Below are 11,974 nucleotides of genomic sequence, written 5' to 3' on the forward strand. Positions count from 1 at the left end.
GAGCTTAACTTTTCATGATAAACAATTTTATGTAAACTCGTCATACATGCACCAAGACATTTTTAATTTTCTTCGGTTTCATCTATCCATTCCAGCAATATAAATTAATTTCTTCAATTGACCGAAGCGCAAAAAGTGTCCATTATCGTTACGCTTAAATATTGTTGTTATTACGCGCTGAACATTAATTTTCAAATGCATGCAAAAAAATTAGAATGTGTATATTTGAATGGTGACGAATGAAAAGAGGAAATAATTACACTTGCCTTTGGTCAAAAGTCTCATAATTTCTCGAACCTTTTGTGAGACTTTTAACATTTTTTTTTCTTAATTTGCCGATTATACCACGTATTAATATCATGGGTTATAATTGAGCTCACAATCGTGTGGGTTTATTTATTTTTTATCAATTTCATATTGCCATTTTATCATTAAGAAAAGGATCGGACAGGCGATTAAAACCTGGCTTCAAAGACATAAACGTTCAAACCGATTACTCCATCGTCTTAGTTCAAAATAAATTGGCGAATTTTTGCAGTCTCAATAATCAGTATAGTTGAGTTTGATCGTCCGGGTGAACGTAGTCCTGAATAGGACTGTTGTTGTTGAGAGTGACTAACGTTTCGACAACCTGTGCGGTAGTCATCTTCAGAGTCGAAGTGAGTTGTATCACGTCAGTTGATGGTATTATACTCTGGTTATCGCCCTGATTGGTCAATTACGTCGCGATGTTATTGGTAGTCTGTCAGTTAAGCCGTGATGTTATTGGCTATGAAGACTAGTAATGTAATTGGTGCTTTGTGTTGAACACCTGTACTTAAAGTGTATGTGTGATCAACAGAACATAATTAATTCACGGAACAAATATCATAAGTTTTGTTGACGCATCCAGTTACCTTTCAGCAGCTCTGGGACCTACTGTACTCCAGTCACTTAAGAAAACCGATTTCTTGACATTTACAACCTCTCCCAAAAATGAAGAATGTAGCAGCTGGTACGAGCTCAAATAATATGTCTTCATCATGCCATTCACTAGTAGAGGGTATAGTGCTGTGCAGCGTTTTCCTCCTGGAAGCTGTCTTAGTTTCCGTTGGGAACTTGCTCACATTTGTAGTCTTCACATCAAAGAAAACGCTTCGCAAGAAAAGTCATTTATTTGTAATAAACATGGCCTTTGCCGATGCTATTTTAGGGGCTGTTGTTATGCCTTTGTATGTTTACTTATGGATCGGGCCCACTTATTGGTTATGGAATTATAAAGAGAAACTGTCCTTGGACATCTCTTGGAGTGTTGTTGATGCCACCTTCTCGCAGGGCTCGTTAATCTCAGCAGCCGCTATAGCCTTTGAACGATTTTACGCCATATACTGTCCGCTGAAACACAGAACTATGTCATTTAAAGCATACTACATTATAATTTTCATCATCTGAACGCTGGCTGGCCTTCTTTCCGCGGTGTTTAACATGGCAAAGTTCTTAATCTCATCTAAAGCAGCTTCTTTTTGTTGGATGTCATTCTCTTTGCCGTCTCTATTCATTGTTTGCGCTTGTAGCATAGGTATTTGGAGAAAGTTTCAACTGAGGAACATTTCTTCACAGCAACAAAACAGAGCCTTGATAAACAAACGCTTTACGTTAACTTTGCTTTGTCCACCATTTCTCTACTGTCATCGCAAATTGTCTTATTTATATCCTAAAGATTAATATACCTAAAGTTACATTGTTTTATCGTGTCATAAATCTTCTCAACTTTTCCAACAGTCTCGTTAACCCGGTTGTTTACTCATTAAGAATTCCCGAATTCAGACAAGCGCTGGGTTTTTGCATAATAACACGTCGGAAGCTGATAAACAGAGACGAAAGGAACAAAGGAAGAGATAACAAGGGGCTTGCCCCGACTCCAGCAATACGACCATCAACACAGCCAAAAGACCAAAATTGTCTTCAGAAGGAGTTTGAACTAGAAACTATTGTGACTAAACTGTAATCAGCTATGTTGGTCTAATTATTGCAACTACGTTGTGGTGTAAAAATTTTGACAAAGAAATTAAAGTGTAGCGTAGCCAGACACTTAAATAAATGAATGCATGTATACATGAATGAATAAATGAATGAAAGAATGCACAGACGGACGAACGAACGGCATGACATGCATGGTAGTGAAACCTAATTGGTTCAGTTTGTTTGTTTTAAAACGGAAAATAAAAAAAAAGCGGTTTGATAAAAAACAGTCATGATATTTAGTAAACATTTTTAGCCTGGATACAAGGAACAAAAGCTTTAGAGTAATATTAAAATACATTTGGGCTACTTTTCATGATATTTGTGGTCAGTATCGGGAATCAGGAGAGTTTGTCTAAGACAAATCTTATTAGAATCTCGTCAAATTTGTTGAAACACTTTTTTACGTTATGCCCTTTATAATGTTGATACCACCATGATATGGCTCTTGGTTGACTTAAAAAAAAAAATAAACGATTCTCAAAACTGAAGACGGAGAGAACTAGATAAGCTGGTTGAGGAAGCATGTGTTTGCACAAAATTTTGCGAGTGTGTGAATGGGGTTTATCGACTAGTGACAAAGGGTGAAAAATATTACTGACTACCGACAAAACGAGTAAAAAATTATCGACTACCGACAGGAAAAATATTAACCGACTAACGATATGGGCTGACATTATCAATAAATGCTTTAAGAAAAAAGAGCATTTTGTATTTTGTTTTTTGTTTCATCAGATGGTTTAAGGGAAACAATTTCGTGTTTTGTTGTTACAGGTACATTGCCACAACCAATATCAAAATCACAGAAATTAAGTCACACCTTAGAGCTGCTGCTGACTTGCTGACTGCTAAATTTTATTGAAAAGCAAAAGGTGGAAAAACCAAACGTTTCTTGTTTCGGTCCGAGAAATGCTTAGATTAATCCTCCTCACTTTTTTACATTGTGCTCTTTCATGTTGACTCCAGAACCATCATATGGCTCTCGGTTGACTTAACACTCGGAAGTACACGCAAATTCATACCCCCACCTTGGTACGGGGGTGGGGGTGGAAGGAGCCCCTCCCCGGAGTTTTTGATATGTTACAGTATTTTGAAACGATTTTGCCTTCAGTGGAAAGCCTTTACTCTTCTTAACAAGATGAGGTATATTTCACAGTTGGTGGCGCTGCTGGAGGCCGCGAGAATTGGTTACGGTAGTTTTTTGTACTTTACGTGAATAATAACACATGAATAAGCACTTTGCATGATTTTAGCCACAAGATATACTTTTATTTTTACCCAAAATTGGCTTGACCACCTGCTACTTGTGATGTCATATCTCAAAACCACAGCAACTGACCATCACTAAACTTGTCTCAAAATCTGCGCGAGGGTTGAACGAACAGCTACTGAAAACGTCAGGCCCCGGTTGTTCAAAAGTTGGATAGCGCTATTCACTAGATAAATTAGTATCCAGTGGATAAGCACTGGGGAAATCAATTGCACTATCCAGGTTTTGAACAACTGGGGCCAGGTGCTAATGTTTTATCCTCTAGGAAAAAACTCAGAAAAACCTTATGGGGGAGATGTACGTCCGAGGGTAAAAAAAAATATGTTCTCAAAACTGAAGGCGGAGAGAAGAACTGCATACAGGGAGCAACTAGATAAGCTGCTTGAAGAGAGAGTGTAATTTGCCAAATACCAGCGCATTTACAACATTTACAATAAAATGTCTCACCCTATTAATCTGACATAAACTACCTAAATGATGAGATAGTGTTTGTAATATGTTCATCAAAGCTAAGGGTGGAGTCTACTTGAAGTTCCTGGTCTCGTGCAGAGAAGGCTATAGTAACCTCCTTTCCAAGTAGAGTGACGTGAAAGTCTGCAGGTAGTCTCTGTAGCATTTGTCGGGTTCCCAGCACCTTCAACTTGGTCTTGTCTGGGTTGATCAAAAGACTATTATAGCAGCACCAAGACGTAATCTTTCATAAATCATCATTAATTTGCTGGACCACACTGCAAGTATTTTTGACAAAAAATGACAAATAGAGTTTTGAATCGTCAACTTGTGATTCCAGAGAACCAAGTTTCGGGATGTTGGAAAGGTCGTTAATGTAGATGGTAAATATGACCGGACCTAGAATGGAACCCTGTGGTACACAATGAGAAATAGCACCCAGACTTGAGTCCTCAGCACCGATCCTGACGTACTGTTGACGTCCTGACAAATAGCTTCCAAACCATTCCAGAGCAGTACAACCAATCCCCAGTGTCCTTATTTACTAAAAAACCTTGATCACACCAACCAGCAGCTGAAGCATTACTTTTAAATTTTAACATAGGGATGCATCATTGAAATCGCCAACAGAAGGCGATTTCTCTGTACGCACTAGATAATATTCAAGAAACCCATGGTCGTCGACAAAAAAAGAAACAAGTCAAGCTGGCATTTTAAATGGAAGATCAACTCATGTTATTACATTTCTTGCTGAGAGCTTTAAGTGGTAATTTAATCTACAGTGCTTAGGGCAGTCAATGAATGTTCTTTTATGATTTTCTCGCAAATTCAGGTAGAAAGTAATTTTTCAACGCCAGCTGATTAACTAAAAATTAGCAGGAGGACTCGAGCCAATCGGAAACGGATGTATACTTGAATGAATAATTAATACAACTGTCTTAATATTTCCGAAATCTTTTATACTCTCGCATTAGGATACCGTTCTGGTTAGGTCATATAAATTTTGATCATGTATTTTTTATGCTTATTTTCTTCAAAGTTACGCTCAAGTAGCTGATATTTGGCTGATACGTTGTGACGTCGATATCCTTGCAATCATGCGAAGCATTTTAAATTTTTTCTTTTTTTTTTAAATATTGTTTACGTTTTAGTTTACAGTGCTTAGGGTATTTGGGTGAATGCATTTTCACGATTTTGCCGAAAAATCAGTGAGAAAATGTCGCTCAATCTCCTAGCTTTTTTTGCCTTTTGTTGTTAAAGGGCAAAACCATGGCGAAACAGGAAGCCATATTGACTCTCGTCCCAAAACACTTCAGTGAAGCCGATTATAGGACCCAATCAAAGTTTTCTTAACTTGCTATCGACTGATGAAGTAAATTCTTAAAGCAGATACCGTACTTTCTCGTTTTAACGCCGGACCCGAATAAACGCCGGTCTTGGAGGCGAAGTTGTAGATATCCCCCAGACGTTTATTTGTGGTATAATAAACTAACAGTATAAAGGGAAGCCACGGCTGTTAAGAAAAAGGCATTAAAATCTTTTTTTTTTAGTAAGAGTAAGCCTGAATAAACTGCAAATTCAAACAAACACAGGTCCACAAGGCCAAGTTTAATTGACAAAATACGGTATTCTTCAAACAGAGTTGTCATCCGTCGAGGGGTAAGTAATTTTGTCATTGTGTCCATGTTATAGGCAGCTGTTCACGGATTATTTATTCTTCGCGCAGCTTGATCTTCCAATATTTTTAGATTTTTGCACTACAAAAAAGATCTAAGCCACTGCGCCTTCCTGCCCCCCCCCCCCCCCCCTTCCTTAGCCAATTCCACGTAAAAGTGACAACATATTTTTCAGGATATCGAGAAACATCTTCCACGTTGGGTCAACGCCAGTTGGTTATAAATAATAAGCAGGAGGACTTGAGCCACTTAGAAACGGAAAGATTCTTCGATGATTTTCTTAGTATCTCGAAATCTTACTCTTGCACTAAGGGACCGTTCTGGTTAGTTTATATAATTTTAATCATACCTAACTTTTATACTTATCATCTTTAAGGTTGCTCTCAAGTAACTGGTATCAATCTGAATGGCCGATAAGTTTGGTTGAAGGCGTATTAACAAATTCAGACCAATAAGTCGTCTCAAAGAACATAATAAATTGTCGAATATTTGTCGGGGTAAGCCAAATAACGTTTAAATTAGTTTCACCAATTAAACACCTGCATCATGATTAGGCTAATCTTAATCATCTACCTTTTTATGCAAATCATCTGCAAAAATGCCCTCATGGATATTTGGCCGATACGTTGAGAGGACGTATTAACAACTTTAGACCGCTAAGGACCGATTCAGACGCCGTACATTTCATGAGCCGAACCTAATTCGAATTAAGACCGACCTAAATTATTTGGACCGGCTAAATTGATTCCGACGCCGCTCTTAATTCTAGCCGAACTAAATTCAGAAGGAAAAAAATGCCCATCGCGGTCAAACGTCTAAGAAAATACGTTATAATAATTTATGCATTAGGTTAGGTACATGAAAAGTTCGGCGTCTGAATCAAAGCTGTTCCAAAGTCGCTCCAGAGGCGAAATTCCCGGCCAGGCTAGGAGAAAAGAACGGCTGAGCCGTTCCAAATTGAAATAGGCGTTCCTAATTGATACAGACGCCGAACTTTTCATGTACTTCATTTTATATATTAGGTTCGGCTCGTGAAAAGTTCGGCGTCTGAACCGGGCCTAAGTCGTCTCAAAAGATAAAAAAAATTACGGTTAAATTAGCTTCATCAATTCATTTCACCAGCATCCACAGAACGCATACACTGTGTATTAAAAGGAGGCGAGATAAGTATTTTTTTTCCCTTAGTACATCGACATAGTTCATTCTGCTTCATGATCCACAAAAGCAGTACAGTTTATTTAAGGCGACGAGATAAATATCTTCAGTTTTTCCTACATCGAGATACTTCAAGAAGAAAAAAATCATTATTTCATAGAAACAAAATGAGGAAGAATGGCACAAGAATAGGCCATTTGCACTAAGAGGTCATGTGACATAATTTTCTTGCCCCTATATTAAGGCACCGTTCTGGTAAGGTTATACAAATTTTAATCATACTATCTTTTATGTTTATCATCTTTAAAGGTTGCGCTTAAGTAACTGGTATTTGGCCCATACGTTGTGAAGGTGCATTTGCATATTCAGACTAATAAGTCGTCTCAAAAGATATAATAAATTGTCGAATATTTGTCGGGTAATCCAAAAAACCGTCAAATTAGTTCCATCGATTAAAATCATGATTAGGAAATTTTAATCATTCATCCTCGTCCCCAGGGCTTTTCCCTTAAAAAATGGGTGGGGCGGGAAAAGGCCCTGACATCGGCTGGTCACGTGTACAGCCTAAATATTCCTGCGAAGCTAATTCATATGCAACTTGCTGGTTTTGCGCTGACAGAAGTCGAACGGAGCAACAATGGAAATTAATAATATCGCGAACTATGTAATTATTTTCGCGTGTGTGCGATTCAAAAGCTTAAGATCCATTTTATTGCGTATTATTCAAATGCTACAAGTTTATGAAAGGGCGTACTAGCTCTACATTGTCACGTACAAAATATGTCAAATGCTACAGAGTTGAGACAAGCTGTTATCGAGTAGTGCTATGACTGAAGTTCATTGAACTGTGGAATTACTGTAAGATCGGAGAGTGATTTTGTCCAATGTCAAACAAAAATGCGGGCCTTTGCCTCCAGGATGTGCAGTGAATTTAAACAAATTGAACTTAATTGAAATAGAATTGTTCATCGAAATGCTTTATGGAGTGTTGTCTTCTGTACAACCCGACTATGAAACAAACAAATCTCCGCGCCGGATGCAAGTCAGCGCTCCAGTCACAGGTGCCGCAGGCTCTATGATAGTACCACAGTACGGTTTTAGTAAAATTACTGCAGTGTTTGTATGTGGTAAAAATATGATCCTAAAATTTGTAGGAAATACTAAATATAAGTCAATGAAACTTACCCTGCAGTTAGTTTTTGTTGTCCTTATTGCTCCAACGAAATTCGAACTCCAACATAAAATTAACATGTCAGGATCGTAGTAATAGGATAGCAGCAGATATAGAAACCAATGAAGCTTTGCCGGATAGAAAAACGAATCCCGCAGACTTTGACAAACTCGAAGGATGTAATCCAAAATGGCCGAGAATATGCTCGCCGAAGTAGCCGGGCCAGATCAACGCGCGGCCAAGAAAATGAGGCCTGGGCACTGTACAAAAAAATCCATCCCGGGGGTCCTGGGTTGACCTTTCTAGGGACCGATACATAGCTTTACCAAAGTTAGCCACCCCTGCTGGGAATACATATGGTCGAGGGCTATTGTTCACTTGAGACAAACGCGACTCGCCCAAAGAGAATACATGTTCCAGTGCAAGCGTCAAAATGAGGAAAAAGGAAACACGTAAAAGGTTGTGTTTGCATTTTGCATTTTTTTAACTCTCGGAAAATTCCAATTTTCAAAGCGCATACGCTTAATTGACCACGGCGACAGCCGATACATGTCTTTACCAAAGTTAGCCACCCCTGCTTGAAATAAATTTGGTCGAGCGCTATTGTTCACTTTAGTTGAGACAAACGCGACTCTCCCAAGCAAACAACATGTTCTAGTGCACGCGTCAAAATGAGAAAAAAAAGCACGTGCATCAAGCCTTTTTTTAGATAAACAATCAAATTAAGTGTGATCGTGTGCTGCACACTCCAAGCTGATGTTTTGCTAATCTATAAAATTGGTGTTTGTTGTTAATGTTGTCGTTGTCACCAAGTTTGTCAAAGTCTGCGGGATTCGTTTTCCTATCTGGGAAAGCTCATTGGTTTCTATATCTGCTGCTATCCTATTACTACGATCCTGGCATGTTTATTTTCTATTAGAGGTTGAATTTCGTGGAAGAAGTTGTGTTGAAAGAGATCATGGCGGCGAAGATGGCCTCTCGTGTCTCCTACTATGTATATTATAATTGTATATAGAGTGAATTTGAACAAATTTTCACGAAACGTCGTTAGAACAATAAGGACAACAACAACTAACTGCAGGGTAAGTTTCATTGACTTATATTCAGTATTTCCTACAAATTTTAGGATCGTATTTTTACCCCATACACTGTAAATTAAAAAGATCTGTTTTAGCCCCAAAGTGTTAATTCAGCCCTGCAGGCCAAAATCTGATTCAGCCCTTCTTGGAGCCATTTGAGCACAATTTATGCCAAAAAGGCTCTATCAAAAGGCTATTCCAGCCCACGGTAGGGCCCATTTCAGCCCTGGGACCAAATCAGCCCTAGCTAATTGGACTGTATTGGCCCTGATTTAAGGGAGCCAAATTAGACCCAAAAATAGGACTGTATTTTACTCACCGAAACGGCCCTGTTTTTAGGGCTAAAACAGATCTTTCTGATTTAGAGTGCACACGTATGTGCGGTGTGTGAAGAAATTTCATTTGTACTATAGGTCTTTACATTAACGGAAAGCTCAGACGAAAGCAGCGTGGAGGTCAACAGAAGTAAGTTTATTTATATATTTTCAGTCGCGTGCCAACCGACTTCCTGTTTTTTTGTCCGCGGGGAACCGGTTCTAGCTTTAAAAAGTTCGAGTTTGCGTGGTAACGTCCTCCTTTCAACGGCTCTCTTCGTGAGTGGAGAGGTTTTGATCGGAGCTCGTGCGAAACGGGCACTTCTTATGAGGCCGAGTTTGGTAAAAAATTCTATTTCCACGGTTTGCAAAGTGCCTGGGACATCATTAAGTCCGGGAAGGCTTAAATGGGCGCTCGTTGCTCAAAGAACTGAGCTTCGGGCACAATCTGAGAGACCATCCAGCGGATGGTGTAAACGTCTCTGCCCAGCTCTGCACACCGTGAAGAAGTCTCCAGCGGGCAATAAGGGGCAGATTGGTTAGTTTGGACATAAGAAAAGAGGACCAACGAAGTTTGTGGCTGTGATTTTTGCCTGGCTGGAGACTTATAAAATGTCTTGTTATGGCCAGGATGTAATGTTTCCCGCACAAAATGAACAGGTATTTCCCAGCATGCATTGCGAGAAAGGTTAAAATAATGTTAATACTTCACTATTATACAGAGACTGTTTGTTCTGTTGATGTTTCAGTTTTGTACGACGGACGTGCTGATCTTTGAATAAGCGAGCAACAACGGTGAGTAGCCTGCTTTGTGCAAGGACAAGTTATGTGTACAAAGGCGTTAAAGTTCGGTTGAAATCAAAGTTTGTGGTTTTATAGGCCGTTAGCGAAGGTTTTTTAATATTATATTTTTGGTCATGTGTCGAGCGAGTCTGGAATTTTATTGTGTCAAAAAACGCCACCGTCGTATTACTGCACGGGCTGAATTTTCGTTCGTTTTCAATTTATCGCTGGTTTTGTTTATTCCCCGGCCGGAATGTTGGATGCAGTTATTTGCTGCTTTACGCATCGGTACCGATTGTGAAAGTTATCTAGTGTTGTCTAAAACCGATTGTTTGGGGGAAAGATTTAGAAAAGATATCTTACTTTTTTAACACGTGTGGAGGAATTTTCTTTAAACAATGTTTTTGTTTTGTCGTTTTCTTTAAGATGTGGCTAGTGATTTTACTTGCCCCCTCGGAAGCTGGAATATTTACACTCTAAAATGTTTATATCATCTGTGTTCTGCTGTTGTAACACGAAGAAAGCGAAGCGAAACGTCGAGTAAGATTATCTTAAACATTAATTTAAAACTATTTACTTGAGTCAGTGATAAGTCTTCGAAAATCGATTGTATTAAAACTACAACTCTGTATTTCTCACCTCCTGACCCGTCTTTTGAAATTCAATCCTTCGTTCAGTATGGCGATGTAATTGATATGTAACGCAACGTAATTTGGTATTCTTAGCCAGAAGTCCCACAAAGGTTAACCCTCAGCAAACCGTACTTGTTGTTTGTAACCTTTGCCCTAATCTAACCCTGAGCCGTGGCTCAACAATCCATAACCTAACCTTCAGCTTACCCACATTCACAGCTGAACTTTAGATATCCACCCTAAGCACCTTAACATAACATCCTTTTCCTGACAAGGCTTAAGTTTAACTCAGTGGATCACGGTTATGACTATTGAAATCAGTTGACACCGCACGTCTAACCCTAACTCTATCCCTAGCCCTAACCCTAACCCTAAGCTATATTTAACCCTAACCTATTCCTAACCCTATCCCATCCCTAACCCTAACTCTATCCCTAGCCCTAACCCTAACCCTAAGCTATATTTAACCCTAACCTATTCCTAACCCTATCCCATCCCTAACCCTAACTCTATCCCTAGCCCTAACCCTAACCCTAAGCTATATTTAACCCTAACCTATTCCTAACCCTATCCCATCCCTAACCCTAACTCTATCCCTAGCCCTAACCCTAACCCTAAGCTATATTTAACCCTAACCTATTCCTAACCCTATCCCATCCCTAACCCTAACTCCGTCCCTAACCCTAACTCTATCCCTAGCCCTAACCCTAAGCTATATTTAACCCTAACCTACTCCCATCCCTATTCCTAACCCTATCCCATCCCTAACCCTAACGCTGTCCCTAACCCTAACTCTATCCCTAACCTATCTAACTCTATCCCTAACTCTTCCTCCCCCTCCCTCTCCCCTGCTCTTGCATTTAGTAGTATACAGTAACAACTAAGTAGCTTTTTTTTTTCTTTTTTTTTTTCCAAAGTGAGCCTCAAAAGGCTCTTATAAAATTTGTGTTTCTTGGAAATTAGGCTGTTTCGCTTCTCAAATTAGGTTCTTATTTTGTTGGGGAAAAATTAGATTTGTTTGAAAGAATATTAGTAGTATTTAATGTTTGTACAAAATATGCTTGTTGTTATGTCTAAATGACTTCAACTTCAGCCAATAGAAACTCTTAAGTTTGCTATTACAATTATTTGACTTTAAGAATCTGTTTCAACATTTTTACTTCATCAGGTTCTTTCAAAATATTAGCCTGAAGTGTTTTTGTTCTTATCTGTGGTTCTTTGCTGTATGACAACCTGACATGCTATCAAGTTTCACCTGCATAGTTCACTGTCTTTTTTTTTAGATGAAATAAAATATTGGTTTGGATTGTGTTTGTTGTAATGGGTGCAATTAGAGACTTAATTAGTGAAAACTAGGTTACACTGTAAATTAAAAAGATCTGTTTCAGCCCCAAAGTGTCAATTCAGCCCTGCAGGCCAAAGTCTGATTCAGCCCTTCTTGGA

At 38.9% G+C, this 11,974-nt stretch overlaps 1 long non-coding RNA gene across 1 annotated transcript; it reads left to right on the top strand.

The window, feature by feature from the left end:
• The first annotated feature begins 8,995 nt into the window (after positions 1-8,995).
• LOC140922100 (uncharacterized) lies at positions 8,996-10,417 on the top strand. Its single transcript, XR_012164073.1, has 3 exons — positions 8,996-9,267; positions 9,866-9,911; positions 10,326-10,417. It is a non-coding gene; the product is annotated as an uncharacterized lncRNA (long non-coding RNA).
• Positions 10,418-11,974: the final 1,557 nt, after the last annotated feature.

This window comes from Porites lutea, chromosome 12, assembly GCF_958299795.1.
Source record: "Porites lutea chromosome 12, jaPorLute2.1, whole genome shotgun sequence".
Lineage (NCBI taxonomy): Eukaryota > Metazoa > Cnidaria > Anthozoa > Scleractinia > Poritidae > Porites > Porites lutea.